We start from the raw sequence: 20,119 nt of genomic DNA on the forward strand, positions 1-20,119 counted from the left end.
ACCCTATGGCGTTTGTAGTTCAAAATCTTGAAATCACATTTCCCCCAGATAAATCAACACAAACCTCAGAATATTCCTCATTTAGCATTTCCTAGGCCCCCTATACTCCAAAACAACTATAAAGTCTTAAAATATCCTACTTACCCTAATTTAAGAGTAATGCCTAAAAAGCTCGGATCAACAATCCACTTTGCTAGACTTGTATAGAATCTCCCCTAGACCCTCGTGGTAACTTCCAATTGTCGAATCTGGAAATGAATGACGAGAAATCGTAGAGAGAGAGAGAGAGAGAGAGAGAGAGAGAGAGAGAGAGAGAGTGAAGGCACAGGTTAGAGAGAGAAAGAGAGATAAATTCATTTTCTTAATGAAGAAGCAAACCAAAAAAAAAAATACTTTTATAAGTCATTGACTCAGTCACCTTCGTCAACAAAATGGTGCCTTCGTCGATGAACTACAGAAGAACGTTCGTTGACGAAAGAAGGGCTTCGTCGAAGAACTCTAAACCTGAAATTTCAGTTATTTAGGATTTCTTCGTCAACGATGCCCTGAACTTCGTCAATGAAAATTCCATTTTTAAATTTCCCTTTCTTCTTTTCTTATTTCTTTATTTATTTTTTGAGTTCAGGTTTCTAAAATCTCCCCCATTATAAAAATTTTGTCCTTGAAATTCACTAATTAATTTCCATCACATCCACTGGATGATCACTGATCTGCTGATTCGACTCTAGGAAGAGCCGGCGGCCACCCACATAGTAGCCTCGTCCCAAATTTATTAAATACTCTCACTTATGGTGGAGGAATACTGCGGCTACATATACTGTCTCAGGAGATTACAATATCCATACAAAAACTCTCCCAGAGACCATCCATAAACTATAACCATAAACCACTAACAAAACCAAACACCCTACTCTAAGAAACCTATATACAAAAACAACATTTACCTACCGCTCTACTTACCAGTTTAATGCTCAGCCTCTCCGAATAGCTGTGGATACTTCTGACATATTTTTTCTTCTAATTGCCATGATGCCTCCTCCATTGCATGATTACGCCAAAGTACCTTTACCAACGGAATCCTCTTAGTATGCAGCTTATATTCCTTATAGTCTAGAATCTGAACTGGTATCTCCTCATATGCCAATGTGTCTCCGAGTTCCAAAGACTTGTAACTAATCACATGTGAAGGATCCGAAATGTACTTCCTCAGCATGGACACGTGGAACACTTCGTGAATCCTGGACAATGCTGGGGGTAATGCTATTATGTACGCCACCGGACCAACTCTCTCCAAAATCTCGAATGGCCCAATGTATCTAGGGCTTAGTTTCCCTTTTCTCCCAAATCTCAATACCCCTTTTATCAGAGCAACCTTAAAAAATATGGCATCACCTATCTCGAACTCTAGCTCCTGTCGATGAGTATTTACATAACTCTTCTGTCGACTCTCTGCTGTCTTAATTCTCTCCCTAATAAATTGGACCTTCTTAGTGGCTTGCTAAAACAACTCCGGCCCTAAAATCTGTCACTCACCGACCTTGTCCCAATACAATAGAGATCAGCACCTGTGACCATATAGTGCCTCATACCTGTGTTGAATAAAACAATAACTTTATACGAAAAAATGGTAAAGGTGCCTATAACTACGTCTCCAGCTGCCTTGGCGTCACCCGGTGTCAATGTATAGACCCTTGCTGGTGCAGTATTCCTCTTCTGGCCTCCATAGGACACCTAATAACTACCCCGAAATGGTATGGGAGCTTGTGCCTAGGCCGGCAATCCCTGACATGACCAAGACCTGTACCCGGGTCTACCGCAGCGATAGCAGACATTCTCTCCTATCCTACATTCACCTGGATACCTTCAACCACATTTGGAACAAATAGGAATAGCCTGTCCACCCTGAGGACCACTATGCCCCATCATCCATCCCTGACTACCTCCATATCGGTCTCCCCTCCATGGCCCCCATCTAGAACCTGCCTAGAAATCTTGAGGTGTGAGCCTCTTCCTCTGACTCTGAGCTACAACACTCCTTTGCATGCCACTCTTGATAACAGTAGCTTTGTCCACCACCTCCGTAAATGTCTGAGCTTGAAAATCGATGACATGGTCAAACAAATTTTGCCTCAAACCTTCGTCAAATTTCATTACTTTCTTCTCCTCGTCTTGTGCCAAGTGTGGGGAAAGTTAAAACAACTCAATAAATTGTGCTGCATACTGTGATACTATCATTTGCCCCTGAGCTAAATGTAGGAATTTTGCTACCTTCGCACTTAGAACGATAGCAGGGAAATAAAAAAACAGCTCCTTTAACCGACTCCACGTCACTAGCACTAGATCCAGTCTCTGTTCCTTTATCAACTTTGCCGATCTCCACCAGCGTTTTGCCTCCCCTGTTAATTTAAACGATGCAAATGACACCTTCTGTTCATATGTACATGAAAGCACCTCCAATATCTCCTTAATGTCTTGAACCCAATTTTCAGCCACAATCGGGTCAGCTCCTCTAGCAAAGGATGGGGGCTTCATCCTCATAAACTACTCGATTGTGCAGCCACGTTCTCCTAAGATCCTAGCCATCTCAGCCATCACCTGCTGGGTGACGCTCCGCAGTACTGCATTAGAATCTCTACCCCCCATATCATAAGGTCCTGCTCCGTCACCCCCAGCATTTGTACCACTGCTCCTTGAATCCATCCTGAAAAGACAAAGAACAGTATTTAAGGATCCTATATCCTATACAGATCTAATTTATTTCATTCAACTAAAATCTCATATTCACTATTTACTATTCCCCCTGTTCCTAACTCAAAATCCAATCCTACAACCTAGACACACGACTCGTAAATAGTTTACCATGGCTTTCCTGAAATCGTAACCCTAAGAAAAACACAGAAACCACCATGAAAATCCTGTACCCAAACACCAGAACAAAACCTCAAATCCATTTCCTATTTTCTGGTATTGTTTTCGCTGCACTCTAAGGTCTACAAAGCCTAACAAACTAGGCTCTGATACTAAACTGTAACGACCTGTTTTCTATGCCATTTTTTTCACTTAAACATATATAGCAAATCTCCTTGTATTATCTGCTAAAAACATCTCAGACCCAAGGGAGCACTGAGGAAACTTTATTTACATTACATTCCTAAGCATTAGTAAATATAAAACTGTAAACTATATTTACAATACCATAAATTTAGAAAGTTCGAAAATATACATTACAAAACTTCCAGTGACATCCATCAAAAACCCTGGGATCTACCCACACATCCAACACCCAGGAAACACTCATCCTTCAAAAGGGGTAGTGCAAGAACCTCTCTGCCTACGAGCCTGATTTGCTCGCCTAGTTGGATCACCTGAAAAATGTTAAGTCACTGGGATGAGACGATCTTCAATAAGAGAAGATAGGCTATCACTAGTGTGTGGCTACTGAGTTACACATTTAATTTACTGATATAATACTGAAACTGTAAAACTATTAGTCTAATATATCGTATAAATTACATTTATTATAATTTAAAATACAACTGTATATCTGAGTTTTCTAGTTACACATAATTCTAATATTATAATAAATCTACTGTTGTACTGTAAATCTGTATATATAGAAACAACTGTGATAATACCCTAGGAACTAAATGTCATGATTTAACCCCTCATGACAGGGTTGTATGGCCCGTAGGTGAGACTTAACTCTAGTTGGCCTACTAGGTAAGTCAATTTGAAACTCTACCAATTAACAATCCAGCCCATTGCAATCTCTCTAGGCACGATAACTAATCTCTACCTTGTCAAATCGGCCTCCTCAACCCAGAATACTGGGGAGACTGCAATCTCTCCATAGGCACGGTTGACGAAATCCACGCACTATCTGAGATATGTGGTTGTACTCTGATCTAAAACTAGCAACGATACCGTGCTCTGCTGTATGAATCTGACTGAATATTTCCTCAGGGTCGGATGCTATTTAGTACTGATATTTATAATTATTTAACTGTTTTTACCATGATTTTGAAATAACCATAACATCTTTAAACTGATTTGCGTAATCTATATATCTGATTGTATAATTGAATAAGTGAGTTTTATGGTTCTAAAGTCATGGCATTCTGAAAAATACTATAAATCATATTTTCTGAAAACTGCATATTGATATTCTCTACTAATATAATGTATAACATGATATATGTAAAATTGTATAAATACCATACTAAATTGTAATGAACTCATGTCACACAATTGAGTAATTAAAATCTCATGCTCTAAAATCTGCATCTCCTCATATAATAATAATATTATGGAAAAACTGAATAATAAATTGATATATATATACACATAATTTTCTTATAACCCTTTTTTTTAAAAATTCCTAGCATAGCATATCTCCCTTACCTATTTGACTAGGAGGCTAGCCTCTGCTTAACTCTTGCACTCTCCGTGTACCAACCCCATAAACCTACATTTACATATACAAATTCTCCAGTAAATTAATGCTCCCATAATTCCTGAGATTACCTATTCATAATCTCTTGAACTATAATTTACATGGGCCCCCGAACAGATACTTGCTGGGGTCCTCAACCCATGATTATAGGGGCCCAAAACACCATATTCCTGAAAATATAACATCCCAAATTTATTCCACAAAACACTAGTATATCCTTATAGAATACAAAATATGGCCCCAAATAATACTGGTAATACTAAAAATACTTAAAAATCTACTTACCCCAATTTTGGGATGGTTCCCGGATTACTCAAATTGAATTTTCGCTCTTGCTAGGTTGCAGAGAATCTCCCCAGGATCATCATGGTAGCTTCTAATCATCGAACCGGAGCTAGAAATCTAGAGAGAAGTGGAAGAAACCTTTTTCTAAAGTGAGAAAATGAGAGAGAGAAAAATTTTTCACTGAAAACTCATTTTCTTCATATTTATAGGTGGTTGGCCACGTGGCCTCATCGACGAGTCCATGAAGGTGGCTCATCGACAAAGATGGTGCCCTCGTCCCCAAAATTCAGACCCTAAAAATAGTCTCTCGGTAAATTCTCATCGATGAGCCCAAGAAGGCAATTTGTCGACGAACGATCCACCTTCGTCAACGAGGCCCTGTCCCTCTTTGTGAAATTTTCCCTTTTCTTTCCTTTTCTTATTATTTAATTATTATAAATTCTCCAGGTCTCTACAAGTTATCCTCCATCTTTGCTGTGATTGACTGTCGTAGGAAAGAAGTGGTGTTCAGACCACCTAAGGAGTAGGAGTATAAGTTTGTAGGAACTTGTGTGCGTTCAACGCCACCGATTCTATCATAAATATAGGAAAGAAGGTTACTCTTGTACGGGTGTCAAGGGTACCTAGCTTGTGTAAAGGAATCACCTCGAGATGATCTGAAGCTCGAGGATATCCGAGTGGTTAACGAATTTTTGGATGTATTCTCGGAAGACTTACTCGGTTTACCTCCCAATCGGGAAGTGGAGTTTGCTATTGAATTGCTACCAAATTGGGCACCAATTTCTAGAGCTCCATACCAGATGGCTCCAGCAGAACTTAAAGAGTTAAAGGAGCAGTTGCAGGAACTATTGGATAAAGGCTTTATCAGACCTAGCATTTCGCCTTGGGAAGCTCCAGTATTATTCATGAAGAAAAAAGATAGTTCAATGAGGATGTGCATTGATTACCTTGAGATTAACAAGGTAACAGTGAAGAACAGATACCCGTTGCCTCGTATAAATGATCTATTTGACCAGCTGCAGGGAACGCAGATCTTCTCGAAGATTGACTTATGGTCAGGGTATCATCAGATGAAAGTTAAAACTGAGGATGTTGCAAAGATTGTTTTCCGAACCAAATATGGTCACTACGAGTTTCTATTCATGCCATTCAGATTGACTAATGCTCCAACGGTATTTATGGACCTAATGAATAGGGTTTTCTATGAATACCTAAACCAGTTCATGGTGGTGTTTATTGACGATATTCTGGTATACTCTAGGAGTTCGGAAGAGCATGAAAACCATATGAGGTTGGTGCTTTAGATATTGCGAGAAAGGAAGTTGTATGCTAAGCTGAAGAAATGCGAGTTCTGGTTGAACCAGGTTGTGTTTCTAGGCCATATCGTGTCGGGAGGTGGTATCTCAGTTGATCCAGGTAAGATTGAAGTAGTGGTTGACTAGGTGAAACCGAATGTGAAGGAAGTTCAGAGTTTCCTTGGATTGGCAGGGTATTATCATCGGTTCGTGGAGTGATTCTCCAAATTATCTGGCCCTTTAACACGATTAACGAGGAAGGATGTGAAATTTATTCATACCAATGATTGTGAGCAGAGTTTACAAAGAGTTGAAACATCGACTGGTTAGTGCTCCAGTTTTGACCACCCCATATGGGGACAGTGGTTTTGTGATTTATAGCGATGCATCTCTAAAGGGTTTGGGATGTGTGCTGATGCAACAGGGTAAAGTAATTGCTTATGCTTCTCGACAACTCAAGGAGTTCAAGAAGAATTAACCTACGCATAACATGGAGTTAGCAAAAGTGGTGTATGCATTGAAGATCTGGAGACACTACTTGTACGGTGAACAGTGTGAGATCTTCACGGACCATAAGAGCGTCAAGTACTTCTTCACGTAGAACATGTTGAACATGAGACAGAAGAGGTGGCTTGAATTGATCAAGGACTACGATTGCACCATCAGTTATCACCTAGGAAAGGCTAACATGGTAGCTAATGCATTGAGTCGGAAGTTAGAGCATGCGTAGTATCCGCAGTGGTAGATTAGCATCATATTAGAAGGGATCTGGAGGGTCTTGGCATGGAATTGGTGGACGGAAATCACTAGGCTTTCATTGCTCGCATAGTGATCTAGCTGACATTGTTTGAGGGGATTAAAGCCGCACAGGTAAATGTTTTGGAGTTAGTGGAGACTGGTAAGAAAGTACAGTAGGGGTTGGCTGCAGATTTTAGTATCTCCAATAGTGGTGTATAAAGGTTTGGAACCAGGCTGTGTGTTCCAAATGACGAGGAGATAAAGAGGACTATTCTAGAGGAGACGCATCATTCTTTGTATACGATACATCCGAGTAGCACAAAGATGTATCGGGATCTACGCGAATCCTTCTAATAGAGTGGCATGAAAAATAAGATTGCTCGATTTATGGAGCAATGTCTGACTTGTCACCAGGTAAAGGCTGAACATCATAGGTCGGCAGAGCCGTTGCAGTCATTGAGCATTCCAGAGTGGAAATGGGAGCATTTCTTCATGGACTTTGTCACCGGGTTGCCACTAGCACTTCACAGGCAAAATCTAGGTGATTGTTGACAGATTTCTGATCGAGATCCAAGATTCACTTCTTAGTTCTAGAAGTGCTTACAGGAAGCACTGGGGACGAAGCTTACTTTCAATACAGCGTTCTACCCCCAGACTGACAAACAGTTAGAGAGGTTGATACAGATTTTGGAGGATATGTTATGGGCGTGTGTGTTAGACTTCGACAGTAGTTGGATACGATTTCTACTGTTGGTGGAGTTCTCTTATAATAATAGCTTCCAAGCTACTATTGGGATGACACCATTCGAGGCATTGTATGGTTGGAGGTGTTGGTCTCTCCTGTACTGGGATGAAGTCGATGAACGAAAAATATTAGGACCCGAACTTATGTAGCAAGCTTCTAAGAAGGTTAGATTGATTAGGGACAAAATTAAATCAGCTCAGAGTTGGTGGAAGAGTTATGCGGATGTGCGCCGTTGTGAATTGGAATTCTAGGTGGGGGGTAAGATATTCGTAAGGATCGCTCCAATGAAGGGAGTGATAAGGTTCGGGAAGAAGGGCAAGCTAAACCCGAGGTATATAGGACCATTTGAGGTACTTGAGCAAGTGGGTCTAGTGGCCTATAGGATTGCACTACCACCAGTGCTTTCTTGGATCCACGATGTGTTCCACGTATCTATGTTGATAAGGTACGTGCCAGATCCGTCATATGTGATTAATTATGAATCTTTGGAGATTGAGGATGCTTTGGCGTATAAGGAGATACCCGTTCAGATTCTGGACTAGAAGGTACAAAAGCTGCGTACCAAGGAGATATTGTAAGTGAAAGTGCTGTGGCGAAATCACGCAGTTGGGGAAGCTTATTGGGAATTAAAGACGGAAATACACCGGAAATATCCACATTTGTTCTGTGGAATAGAGTTGCAGAGTCGATTAGGTAGGTATGTAATGTTTCTATTAATTAGAGTAATGGCGTGTGGTTAGTCTATGGGAGAGTTTTGTCATATTGTGAGCTCCCAAGATAGTGCATATGCAACCACGGTATTCCTCCGCTATAAGTGAGGGTATGTAATATATTTGAGACAGGGCTGCTGTGTGGGTGATCACTGGCTCTTCATGAGTCGGATATGCATTTGGGTATATTGATGAATTAGTAAGAGAGAGATTGCAAATTTTGAGGACGAAAATTTTTGTATGGAGGGGAGGTTGTAAGAACCCGACTCGAGAAATATGGATTAAATAAATAAGAAAAAGGGAAGGAATTTGAAAAGGTGAAAATAGCAGGGCTCGTCGACGAGGCTCCTTCTCTCATCGACAAAGTCTCTTTTGTGGCTCGTCGGTGAAATTAGAGGCTCATCGACGAGATGGTACCGAGAGATTTTTGGAATTTTGGAATCTCAGGTTCATCGACAACGCCAACTCCGTCGTTGATGAGGCGTTGTCGATGAACGCCTTTCTTCTGCTCGTCGAAGAGGGTCCAATTCTTCAACGAGGCTGGCCGGGTCAAAGGTCTATAAGTTTACTTTTTGTTGCTTAATGGTTAAGAAATCTCAAATCTTCTCTCTCTCTCTCTCTCTCTCTCTCTCTCTAAGATCTCGAGTTGCCTATTACCTGAATCAATGATCCGACATTACTATGTGGATCAGGGGGAGAATCTCTACGATTATAGGGGATCAGATCTTTGCTTTGAGGATTTCGGTTTTTACCCTAAAATCGAGATAAGGGTCTAAATCTGTTTTTGGTTTGGTAGATCTATTGTAAATAAGATTGTATTGAAGTTGTGTTTTTCATTTTTTAGGTTTTGGGGATCCCGTGTCGCTGTTTTGAACCATTTAGGTTTGTGTCTTGGTTTTCGAAAAAAGGTAAGGGGATTTAGTTTATATCAGTTATTTTTGAAATTTGAATAGGTAAAACTGTGATTTACGATGATATGCATGTTTTGAATACTTATTTAGGAAATTCTACTGGGTGAAATTACGGGATTTTCAGGTTTACAATTTTTGAAAAAATTGGGGTTTCGGGTATCATCTCAATTTTTGTTGGAAAACCATATATTTGAATAAATTATAATATAGAGATGATCGTACCTTCATTTATGTTAAACAGTTTCCTTGGATCAAATGTTATGTGATTATTTATGTACCCAAATAAGTGTGGCATGGGCTGGTATATTTGAAATGATTTGAGTTGTGAAATGTTGAAATGAGATACATGAATTGTCGTTCCAAATTGTTTTCAGGAAACTGTGGAAAACAAATGCCGGTTAAATACCGAGGTCCTATGTGACTATATGGTTAGCATACGGTTTAAGTACCGATGAGCTGTGGCATCCGGTTCACTACAGATGAGCCGAGACATCCAATTAAATTCTGATGGGTCTCAAATCCGATTTTAATTTCGATGAGTCGAGACATCTGGTTTAATACTGATGAGTCGAGACATCCAATTTAATTCCGATGTGGACAAGTGTTGTAGTCCGGTTTCATTTTGATGTGGACAAGTGTTGTAATCCGGTTTTAATTCCGACGAGTTGAGACATCTGGTTAAATACCGATGAGTAGAGACATCCAGTTTAATTTCGATGTGGACAAGTGTTGTAATCTGGTTTAATTACCGATGTGGACAAGTGTTTGTGAACATACTGGAATTGTGAAATGTTATGTTTTAATGTTGAAATAACACTCATATGCTCACACACTGATATAACCTAATTCGCCCTTACTGAGAAGTGTCTAACCCCAATCCTAAAAATGTGTTTCAGGTCCTTCAAGTAGCCGAACCTAGTGTTCTAACGATTTGGGAGCGTGGTTTTGGTTAGCGTTGTGAAAGTACTAAACTATAGTCGGGGCGTCATTTTGGTTATGTAGACACCCGGGAGTTATGTTCTGTATTGTGTTGAATGTAGACTCTGGTATGGTATGGTATAATGAATGTAATAGGTTGAATTATTCCGCTATGTATATCATGTGTATGTGATTGTCTATAGGGTATCCGCAAGCCCTATGGGGTCGAACCTTCATTTTGTGTAGTATCATGGATGTTTGTATGATATAGAGACATGTTAGTTTATCGAATCACACCGTGGGGCCCATTGTCGAGTTCAGGGCGTGACAATTTGGTATCAAAGCTAACCAGGTTGTTAGGTCTTGTAGACTTGGTTAGGCTTGATTAGGTGAACATACCAGAGTATAGGAATATAGGGAATGGGTAAAGTAGGTCGAGGATTGTCTTGTAGGTAGACAGGGATTCATTGACAGTGTTTTGTATTTTTTCTAGAATGACGATTTCAGTAAAACCACGGCAAACCATTGATGGTCTCGTGTCTATGTGGTGAGGCAGACCTGGACCCAAGAGTTTAGAAGTTAACATGATTATTCTGTAATGATTGTGTTATTTGTGATATGATATAGGAATACTAATCTATTCCTATCCTATTTTTAGAATGGAGCCCAAGGATAGCAACTTGTATAGTAGCTCGGAGGGGACTTCGAGTGATGGGTCACCTCCTGTGCCTCAGGGTTTGACTAGGCAGGTTATGCGAAAGATTGGGTGAAGCGTTGGGGGGCAAGAGCGTCCGCCTACGGTTGCGGGTTGCACCATTGAGAAGTTCCCCCACATGTATTCTAAGACGTTTACTGGAGAATCCGACCTGATCGTGGTATATAACTGGGTGTAGAATACAAAAAAGATACTAAAGGTTTTTGCACTGCACCAACGAGCAGAAAGTTCTCTATGCTATGTTTCAGCCGGCAAAAGAAGTTGAGAGATTGTGAACGGTTGTGAGTTTGCTGGAGGAGCAGAGGGCCAACCCATCAGGGATGACATGGAGCCATTTTAAGGAGGTATTCTTCGAAAGATACTTCCTGACTTCCACCTGTGATGTAAAGGCAGACGAGTTCTCGAGTCTGAGCTGGGGGACCTTAACGATGCATAGATATTCAGCCAGATATATTGAGCTATCTCACTTTGCGCCGTGTTTGATATCGATGGAGTATGAGAAGACTCAGAGGTTCGAGAAAGGTCTAAGGAAGGATATCCGTAAGCTAGTGGTAATGCTGCAAATTCGAGAGTTCCCTGTTCTAGTGGATAAATCTGTCGTGATTGAGGTTAGTCTCCAGGAGGATACGGTGGTGCAGGATCAGAAAAAGAGGCTAACGCATTATGGTTCTTAAACTGGTTCTCGTGAGGGGCAGCAGAAGAAGAAGAACTACGGTATGAGTAGTCGCCAGGGTGCAGAACCTCGGGGTCCACAGGGGGATCAATATCACGAGCGTTGTACCAGATGCAACAGGTGGCATGATGGTGAGTGCCAATTCACGGGTAATTGTTACCACTATGGCAGACCGAGCCACATGTCTTGAGACTTTCGTGCACTGATGAATGATATGCCTGTACCAAATTAGAACTGGGGAAATAACGAGGCGCCCCGGGGAAACTTTTAGAGAAACACGACTCAGGTGAGAGTGTACTCACTTACTCTAGCCGATGCAGAGCACACTGGCAACGTGGTGACATGTACCATGTTACTGCTTTCAAATAAAATTGTTATCTTATTTGATTCAGGAGCAACCCACTCCTTTATACCTGCAAACTTTGTGAAACTGTGTGGGGTTCAAAACCAAGTGATGAATAAGGGGTTTTCTATGGCTACACCGTCTGGGAGTGTGGTGATTTATAGGAAGATGTTAGGGAGTTGCACAGTGGTAATTTAGGGAAGGCCACTACTGATGAATCTGGTAATATTCGATATGTTCGGGCCTGACGTCATACCGGGGATGGATTGGTTATCCTCCAACTTTACCATGATTGACTCTCATAGGAAAGTAGTGGTGTTTCAACCACCTAGGGAGCAGGAGTATAAGTTCGTATGATCGTGTGTGCGTTTGACGCCACCGATTTTGTCGGCAATACAGGCAAGAAGGTTACTCTTGGACGGGTATCACGGGTACCTAGCTTGTGTAAAGTAACCACCTTGGGATGATCTAAAGCTCGAGGATATCCGAGTGGTTAATGAATTTTTGGTCGTATTCCCGGAAGACGTACCTGGTTTACCTCCCAATCGGGAAGTGGAATTTACTATTGAATTGCTACCAGATCGGACACCAATTTCTAAAGCTCCATATCAGATGGCTCCAGCAGAACTTAAAGAGTTAAAGGAGCATTTGCAGGAACTACTGGATAAAGGCTTTATCAGACCCAATGTTTCACTTTGGGGAGCTCCAGTATTATTCATGAAGAAAAAAGACAGTTCAATGAGGATGTGCATAGATTACCATGAGATTAACAAGGTAATAGTGAAGAACAAATACTTGTTGCCTCGTATAAAAGATCTGTTTGACCAGCTGCATGGAATGCAGGTCTTCTCGAAGATTGACTTATGATCAGGGTATCACCAGGAGAAAGTTAAGACTGAGGATGTTGCAAAGACTGCTTTCCGAACCAGATATGGTCACTACGAGTTTCTATTCATGCCATTCAGATTGACTAACGCTCCAACGGTATTTGTGGACCTAATGAACAGGGTTTTCCATGAATACCTAGACCATTTCATGGTGGTGTTTATTGACGATATTTTGGTATACTCTAGGAGTTCAGAAGAGCATGAAAACCATATGAGGTTGGTGCTTCAGATACTGCAGGAAAGGAAGCTTTATGCTAAGCTGAAGAAATGCGAGTTTTGGTTGAACCAGGTTGCATTTATAGGCCATATCGTGTCGGGAGGTGGTATCTCAGTTGATCTAGGTAAGATTTAAGCAGTAGTGGACTGGGTGAAATGGAAGAGTGTGCAAGAAGTTTGGAGTTTCCTTGGACTGGCAGGGTATTATCATCGGTTCGTGGAGGGATTCTCTAAGTTATCTGGCCCTCTAACACGGTTAATGAGGAATGACGTGAAATTTATTTGGATCAATGATTATGAGTAGAGTTTCCAGGAGTTGAGACATCGAATGGTCATTGCTCCAGTTTTGACCATCCCATCGAGGACGGTGGTTTTATGATTTATAGTGAAGCGTCTCTGAAGGGTTTGGGATGTGTGCTGATGCAATAAGGGAAAGTAATTGCTTATGCTTCTCGATAACTCAAGGAGTATGAGAAGAATTACCCTACGGATGACCTAGAGTTAGCGGCAGTGGTGTATGCATTGAAGATCTGGAGACACTACTTGTACGGTGAACAGTGTGAGATCTTCACGGACCACAAGAGCCTCAAGTACTTCTTCACGCAGAAGGAGTTGAACATTAGGTAGAAGAGGTGGCTTGAATTGATCAAGGACTATGATTTCACCATCAGTTATCACCCTAGGAAAGGCTAATGTGGTAGCTGATGCGTTGAGTTGGAAGTCAGAGCATGCGTTAGTATCCGCAGTGGTAGATCAACATCATATCAGAAGGGGCTTGGAGGGTCTTGGCGTGGAATTAGTGGAAAAATATCACTAGGCTTTCATTGTTAGCTTGGTGATCTAGCCGAAATTGTTTAAGAGGATTAAAGTCGCGCAGGCAAATGATGTGGAGTTAATGGAGACTGTGGAGAAAGTACAGCGGGAGTTGGTTGCAGATTTTAGTATCTATGATGGTGGTGTATTGAGGTTTGGAATTAGGCTATGTGTTCCAAATGATGAGGAGATAAAGAGGACTATTCTGGAGGAGGCACATCTTTCTTTGTATACGGTACATCCGAGTAGCACGAAGATGTATCAGGATCTACGCGAATCCTTCTAGTGGAGTGGCATGAAAAGGGAGATTGCTCGATTTGTGGAGCAATTTCTGACGTGTCACCAAGTAAAGGCTAAACATTAGAGGCCGGTAGAGCCGTTGCAGCCATTGAGCATTTCGGAGTGGAAATGGGAGCATATCTCTATGGACTTTGTCACTGGGCTGCCACGAGCACTTCATAGGCAAAATGCGATATGGGTGATTGTTGACAGTTTGTGTAAGACTGCTCACTTTGTGCCGATGAAGGTTAGCTACTTCTTGAGTAGGCTAGCAAACCTATACGTGCAAGAGATAGTCAGAATGCATGGGGTACTGGTATCTAATGTTTCAGATCGAGATCCAAGATGCACTTCTTGGTTTTTGAAGAGCTTACAGGAATCATTGGGGAGGAAGCTTACATTCAGTATAGCGTTCCATCCCAGATTGACAAATAGTCAAAGCGGATGATATAGATCTTGGAGGATATGTTACGAGCTTATGTGTTAGACTTCGGCAGTAGTTGGATACAATTTCTACCTTTGGTGGAGTTCACCTATAATAAGAGCTTCCAAGCTAGTATCAGGATAGCACCATTCAAGGCATTATATGGTCGGAGGTGTCGGTCTCCCCTATACTGGGATGAGGTCAGTGAACGAAAAATATTGGGACCTGAACTCGTGCAGTAGGCTTTTGAGAAGGTTAGATTGATCAGGGATAGAATCAAATCAGCTTAGAGTTGGCAGAAGAGTTATGCAGATGTATATTGTCGGGAATTGAAATTCAAGGTGGGGGTAAGATATTCCTGAGGATCGCTCTGATAAAAGGAGTGATGAGGTTCGGGAAAAGAGGCATGTTGAGCTCGAGGTATATAGGACCATTGAGGTACTTGAGCAAGTGGGTCCAGTGGCCTATAGGATTGCACTACCCCCAGCGCTCTCTAGGATCCACGATGTGTTCCACGTATCTATGTTGAGGAGGTACGTGTCGGATCTGTCACATGTGATTAGTTACTAATCTTTTGAGATTAAGGATGCTTTGGCGTATGAAGAGATACCCGTTCTAATTCTAGACCAAAAGGTACAAAAACTGCGTACCAAGGAGATACCGTCAGTGAAAGTGTTGTGGCGGAATTATGCGGTTGAGAAAGTTTCTTGGGAATTAGAGACGAAAATACACCGCATATATCCACATTTGTTCTGAGGAATAGAGTTGCAGAGTCGATTGGGTAGGTATGTAATGTTTCTATTAATTAGAGTAATGATGTGTGGTTAGTCTTTGAGAGAGTTTTGTGATATTGTGAGCTCCCTAGATAGTGCATATGTAACCACAATATTCCTCCGCCATAAGTGAGGGTATGCTATATATTTGGGACGAGGCTGCTATGTGGGTAGACGCCGACTCTTCATGAGTCGGATATGCATTTGGGTATATTGATGAATTAGCAAGAGAGAGATTGCAAATTTCGAGGATGAAATTTTTGTAAGGAGGGTAGGTTGTAAGAACTCGACCCGAGAAATATGGATTAAATAAATAAGAAAAAGGGAAAGAATTTGAAAAGGTGAAAATAGCAGGGCTTGTCGACGAGGCTACTTCTCTCATCGACGAAGTCTCTTTTATGGCTCATCAGCGAAATTCAGAGGTTCGTCGACGAGATGATACCGAGAGATTTTTGGAATTTTGGAATCTCATGTTTGTTAACGAGGCCAACTCCATCATCGACAAACGTCTTTCTTCTGCTTGTCAACGAGAGTCCAATTTGTCAACGAGGCTGGCCAGGTCAAAGGTCTATAATTTTAATTTTTGTTGCTTAATGGTTAAGAATTCTCAAATCCTCTCTCTCTCTCTCTAGACTCGAACCAAACTCTCTCTCTCTCTCTCTCTCTCTCTCTCTCTCTCTCTCTCTCTCTCTCTCTCTCTCTCCTTTTCTCTCTCTAAGTTCTCAGGCCGCCTGTTACCCGAATCAACGATCCGACTAAGTGGATTAGGGGGAGAATTTCTGCGATTATAAGGGATCAGATCTTTGTTTTAAGGATTTTCGAGTTTTACCCTAAAATTGAGGTAAGGGTCTAAATCCATTTTCGGTTCGATGGATCTATGGTAAATAGGATTGTATTGAAGTTGTGTTCTTTGGTTTTTAGGTTTTGGGTATCCCGTCTCGCTGTTTTGAACCTTTTAAGTTTGTGTTTCAATTTTCGAAAGAAGGTAAGGGGATTTTGTTTATATCAGTTATTTTTGAAATTCGAATTGGTAAAACTATGGTTTACGATGATATGTACGTTTTGAATACTTATTTGGGAAATTCTACCGAGTGAAATTATGGGATTTTCGGGTTTACAATTTTTGAAAAAATTAGGGTTTCGGGTATCATCTCAGTTTCTGTTGGAAAATCATATATTTGAATAAATTATAATATAGAGATGACCGTAACTTCATTTATGTTAAACTGTATCCTTGAATCAAATGTTATGTGATTATTTATGTACCCAAATAAGTGTGGCATGAGCTAGTATATTTGAAATGATTTGAGTTGTGAAATGTTGAAATGAGATATATGAACTGTGGTTCCAAATTGTTTTCAGGAAACTGTGGAAAACTAATGTCAATTAAATACCGAGGTCCTATGTGATGATTGTTACTATGTGATTAGCATCTTGTTTAATTACCGACGAGTTGTGGCATCCAGTTCGCTACCGATGAGCCGATACATCCAGTTAAATTCCGATGGGTCTCAAATCTGGTTTTAATTCCGACAAATTGAGACATCTGGTTTAATACTGATGAGTCGAGACATCCGATTTAATTCTGATGTGGATAAGTGTAGTAATCCGGTTTAATTCTGATGTGGACAAGTGTTGTAATCTGGTTTTAATCCCTTTGAGTCGAGACATCTGGTTTAATACCGATGAGTCGAGACATCCAGTTTAATTCCAATGTGGACAAGTGTTGTAATCTAGTTTAATTACGAATATGGACAAGTGTTTGTGAACATACTGGAATTGAAAAATTTTATATTTTAATGTTGAAATAACACTCATATGCTCACACTGATATAACCTAATTCGCCCTTCCTGAGAAGTGTCTCACCCTAATCCTACAAATGTGTTTTAGGTCCTTCAGGTAGCCGAACCTAGCGTTCTAGTGATTTGGGAGCGTGGTTTTGGTTAGCGTTGTGTAAGTACTTGTATAAGTACTAAACTGTAGCCAGGGCGTCATTTTAGTTATGTAGACACCCGAGAGTTATGTTTTGTATTGTGTTGAACGTAGACTCTGGTATGGTATGGTATAATGAATGTAATAGGTTGACTTATTCCAGTGCGTATATCATGTGTATGTGATTGTGTATAGGGTATTTGTGAGCCCTACAGGGTCGGACCTTCGTTTTGTGTAGTATCATGGATGTTTGTATGATACAGAGACATCTTATGTTATTGAATCACACCTGGGGGCCCATTGCCGGGTTCGGGGCGTGACAACATTAGTATTTTCAAGGTCTCCTTCTACATGTTAAAGGTGTTAGCCTTACAAAGCTTAACATCTTGTTTTGATGCTAACAAACAAGTGGAACTTAACATATTTGGTTAAGTGATGTCATTTCAGGATTCAATGATGAATGCAAGGTCAAGTGTTCAGAAGAATTTATGAAAGCTTATATTTCAAAGAAAGATGATCAATATGAAGCTTAAAGCATGGATTCAAAAATGGATTCAATGATAAATCTTGAAGATCATGAGAGCATGAGGATTAAAGAGAACTTGATGAAAATTCAAAGAAAGATGAAGCAAGTGTAAGGACCTCAAGGAATTCAAGAATTGAAAATTTGAAAGAGTCTATAGGAAATTTCATGTAAGTACTTCAAATAATTTCAATATGGATGCATGAAACTCTTAGGTTAATTTATTGGATCTAGATACCTTTTAACATACTTTTAAAATATTTTTATAAGATCAAAAATTATTTTAAAAAGGTTAGAATCATTTTTGGAATAAAAAGCACCAAAAAGAGGATTTTCCAAATGCTCTTAATTTTTCTACATCCGCATTAAGGTACATTTTTCTCTATTACAAACTCCTTATTTTAAAATGTATTCAACATAAAAGTTGTGGGATTTTCTCTTAGATTTCATTTGAAACCAAGAACGTCAAAATTGGAGTTATGTAGAAAAATCTATGATAAAATAACCAAAGGGTGCTTTGAAGCTGACAGCTTGACAGCAATCTGTCCATGTTCTTTTAGAAGCCTGTCTTTGCACTCTGAGGCGCCTATCCACGTTCTACCAAACGACTGACACCCTACTACCCCTATAAAATGACTAGATAGACGACTGACTAAAAGTGACAGTCAACTATCACGCGGCAGATTTTAAATTTTTATAACGGACAAATTTTTTAAAAGAGATTGCTTGGGGCTCAAATTTTGTGAAAACTTGGGGAATACTCCAAGTCACTTGGAGATTATGTTACATACTTTTTCAAGTCTATAAATAAGCCTCAAGATCATTGAATTAATTACCAAGAATCAAATTTAGCTATAAAACTCTCTCAACTGCTCTCATCATTGAAAGACTCTCTTGCTCATATCTTGTGCACGAATTCAGCTGAGTATTGCTGACATTCAATCATCAATCTTGTGCTACAAATTCTAAATCTTCAATCATTGAAATAATTAATCGGTGATATACTCCATTGAACTTCAAGTTAAATTTCATATTATTATTTATTTTGAAGTATATTACAGTACTGGATTGTTGTACTAATCAGCTCTATTTGAAAGCATTCTTTGTACATCTATTTGATTTATGTCTTGTAGATATTGACGGTTCAAGGTTATTTGGATTGTTGGCTAAGCATGGGGATATCACTTAAAGAGGCGGGCTCTAGCCTAATTGAAAGAGTGACCGAACGAAGGTATATCGTTTGGAGAGGCGGATTCTAGCCTAATCAAAGGAGTGTGTAAATGGTGTTATTCCACCTACCAAAGAAACTGGTTTTAATGAATCCTTTGGTGGTTTGCCAAAGGCAAGGACGTAGGCTGAGTATAAGCCGAACCTCATAAAAGTCGTGGTCTCACTCTCTCTTTCCCTTACTCTCTTGATTTTCAGCACATATAAAACTGCGTGGATGTTTTAAATATCTAAATCATATATAATACGTAAATTAGATATTAAATAAACTTAAGTTTAATTTGATTTTGGGATTGCGGAAACCGAAAGGGAGTACGTTAGTTGATCAATCTTTTGCGGAAACTATAAAGTAGTACGTTGATTGATTCAACACCCCAAGACTCTTTAACTTACAGTTTATTTAAGGTCTAAGTATTTGGAAAGAGTGAATGGATGTTGTATTGGATATCAAATTAAGAGACAAATTTCATATATACAGGGTTTGATTCCAATTTATATAAACAAGGCTGCACACAAGTTGAAAAAAACTAAAAATTTTCATTAAGTTGTAAAGTATATCTTGATTGAATGTTTTATGATTAAGTGGCTTGGTTAATTTGTTTGATTGAATGTTTGTGTGGTTGTGGATTGAATAAAAAGAATTAAGTTGTTGTGCATTATCAACAAAAAGGTTAAATTTTTATTAAAGGAATTAAAAGAAAATTTTAAAATTCAATTCACCCCCCTTGGGACTACACCTTTGTTTTCAAAAGGGATCTTTCTTATGTTAATTATATCAATATAGCATAGGAGAAGAGTTAAATAGAAACAATTATATATGGATGCCTTCAATTTTATTTTATTTTTGGTCTTTTTATGGTGATTAATTTAATGGAGAGGATGCATGCTTTGAATTAGGACTCTCTTGGATTATTCCAAATTTATATATAAAGATAAGCAACTTGTGAATTGAGTTTATGTCATCATGGGTGATAAAAATTAAAAACCTTGGAGCAATCATCTTTGTCTTATTGTAAGGTTAGATAGTGTACATCCAAACTAAGTTGAAAAGCTTGTGGGCTAGTTGGATGTAGTCAAAGTGAGAAGGTAAGGTAGGCTTTAATTTAATGTCACTCGTGACTTTTTAGAAGACTACAGGTTTGTCAGATTTAGTGTAAAATAAAATTATTTTTAAAAGTTTTCATATATATTTTATCCACAGAGTATCAGCAATAAGGTTAGGTCTAGTTTGTAAAATTAAATAAATTGAAAAATTGAA

The sequence above is a fragment of the Malania oleifera genome, chromosome 5, assembly GCF_029873635.1.
Source record: "Malania oleifera isolate guangnan ecotype guangnan chromosome 5, ASM2987363v1, whole genome shotgun sequence".
NCBI classification, from domain to species: domain Eukaryota; kingdom Viridiplantae; phylum Streptophyta; class Magnoliopsida; order Santalales; family Ximeniaceae; genus Malania; species Malania oleifera.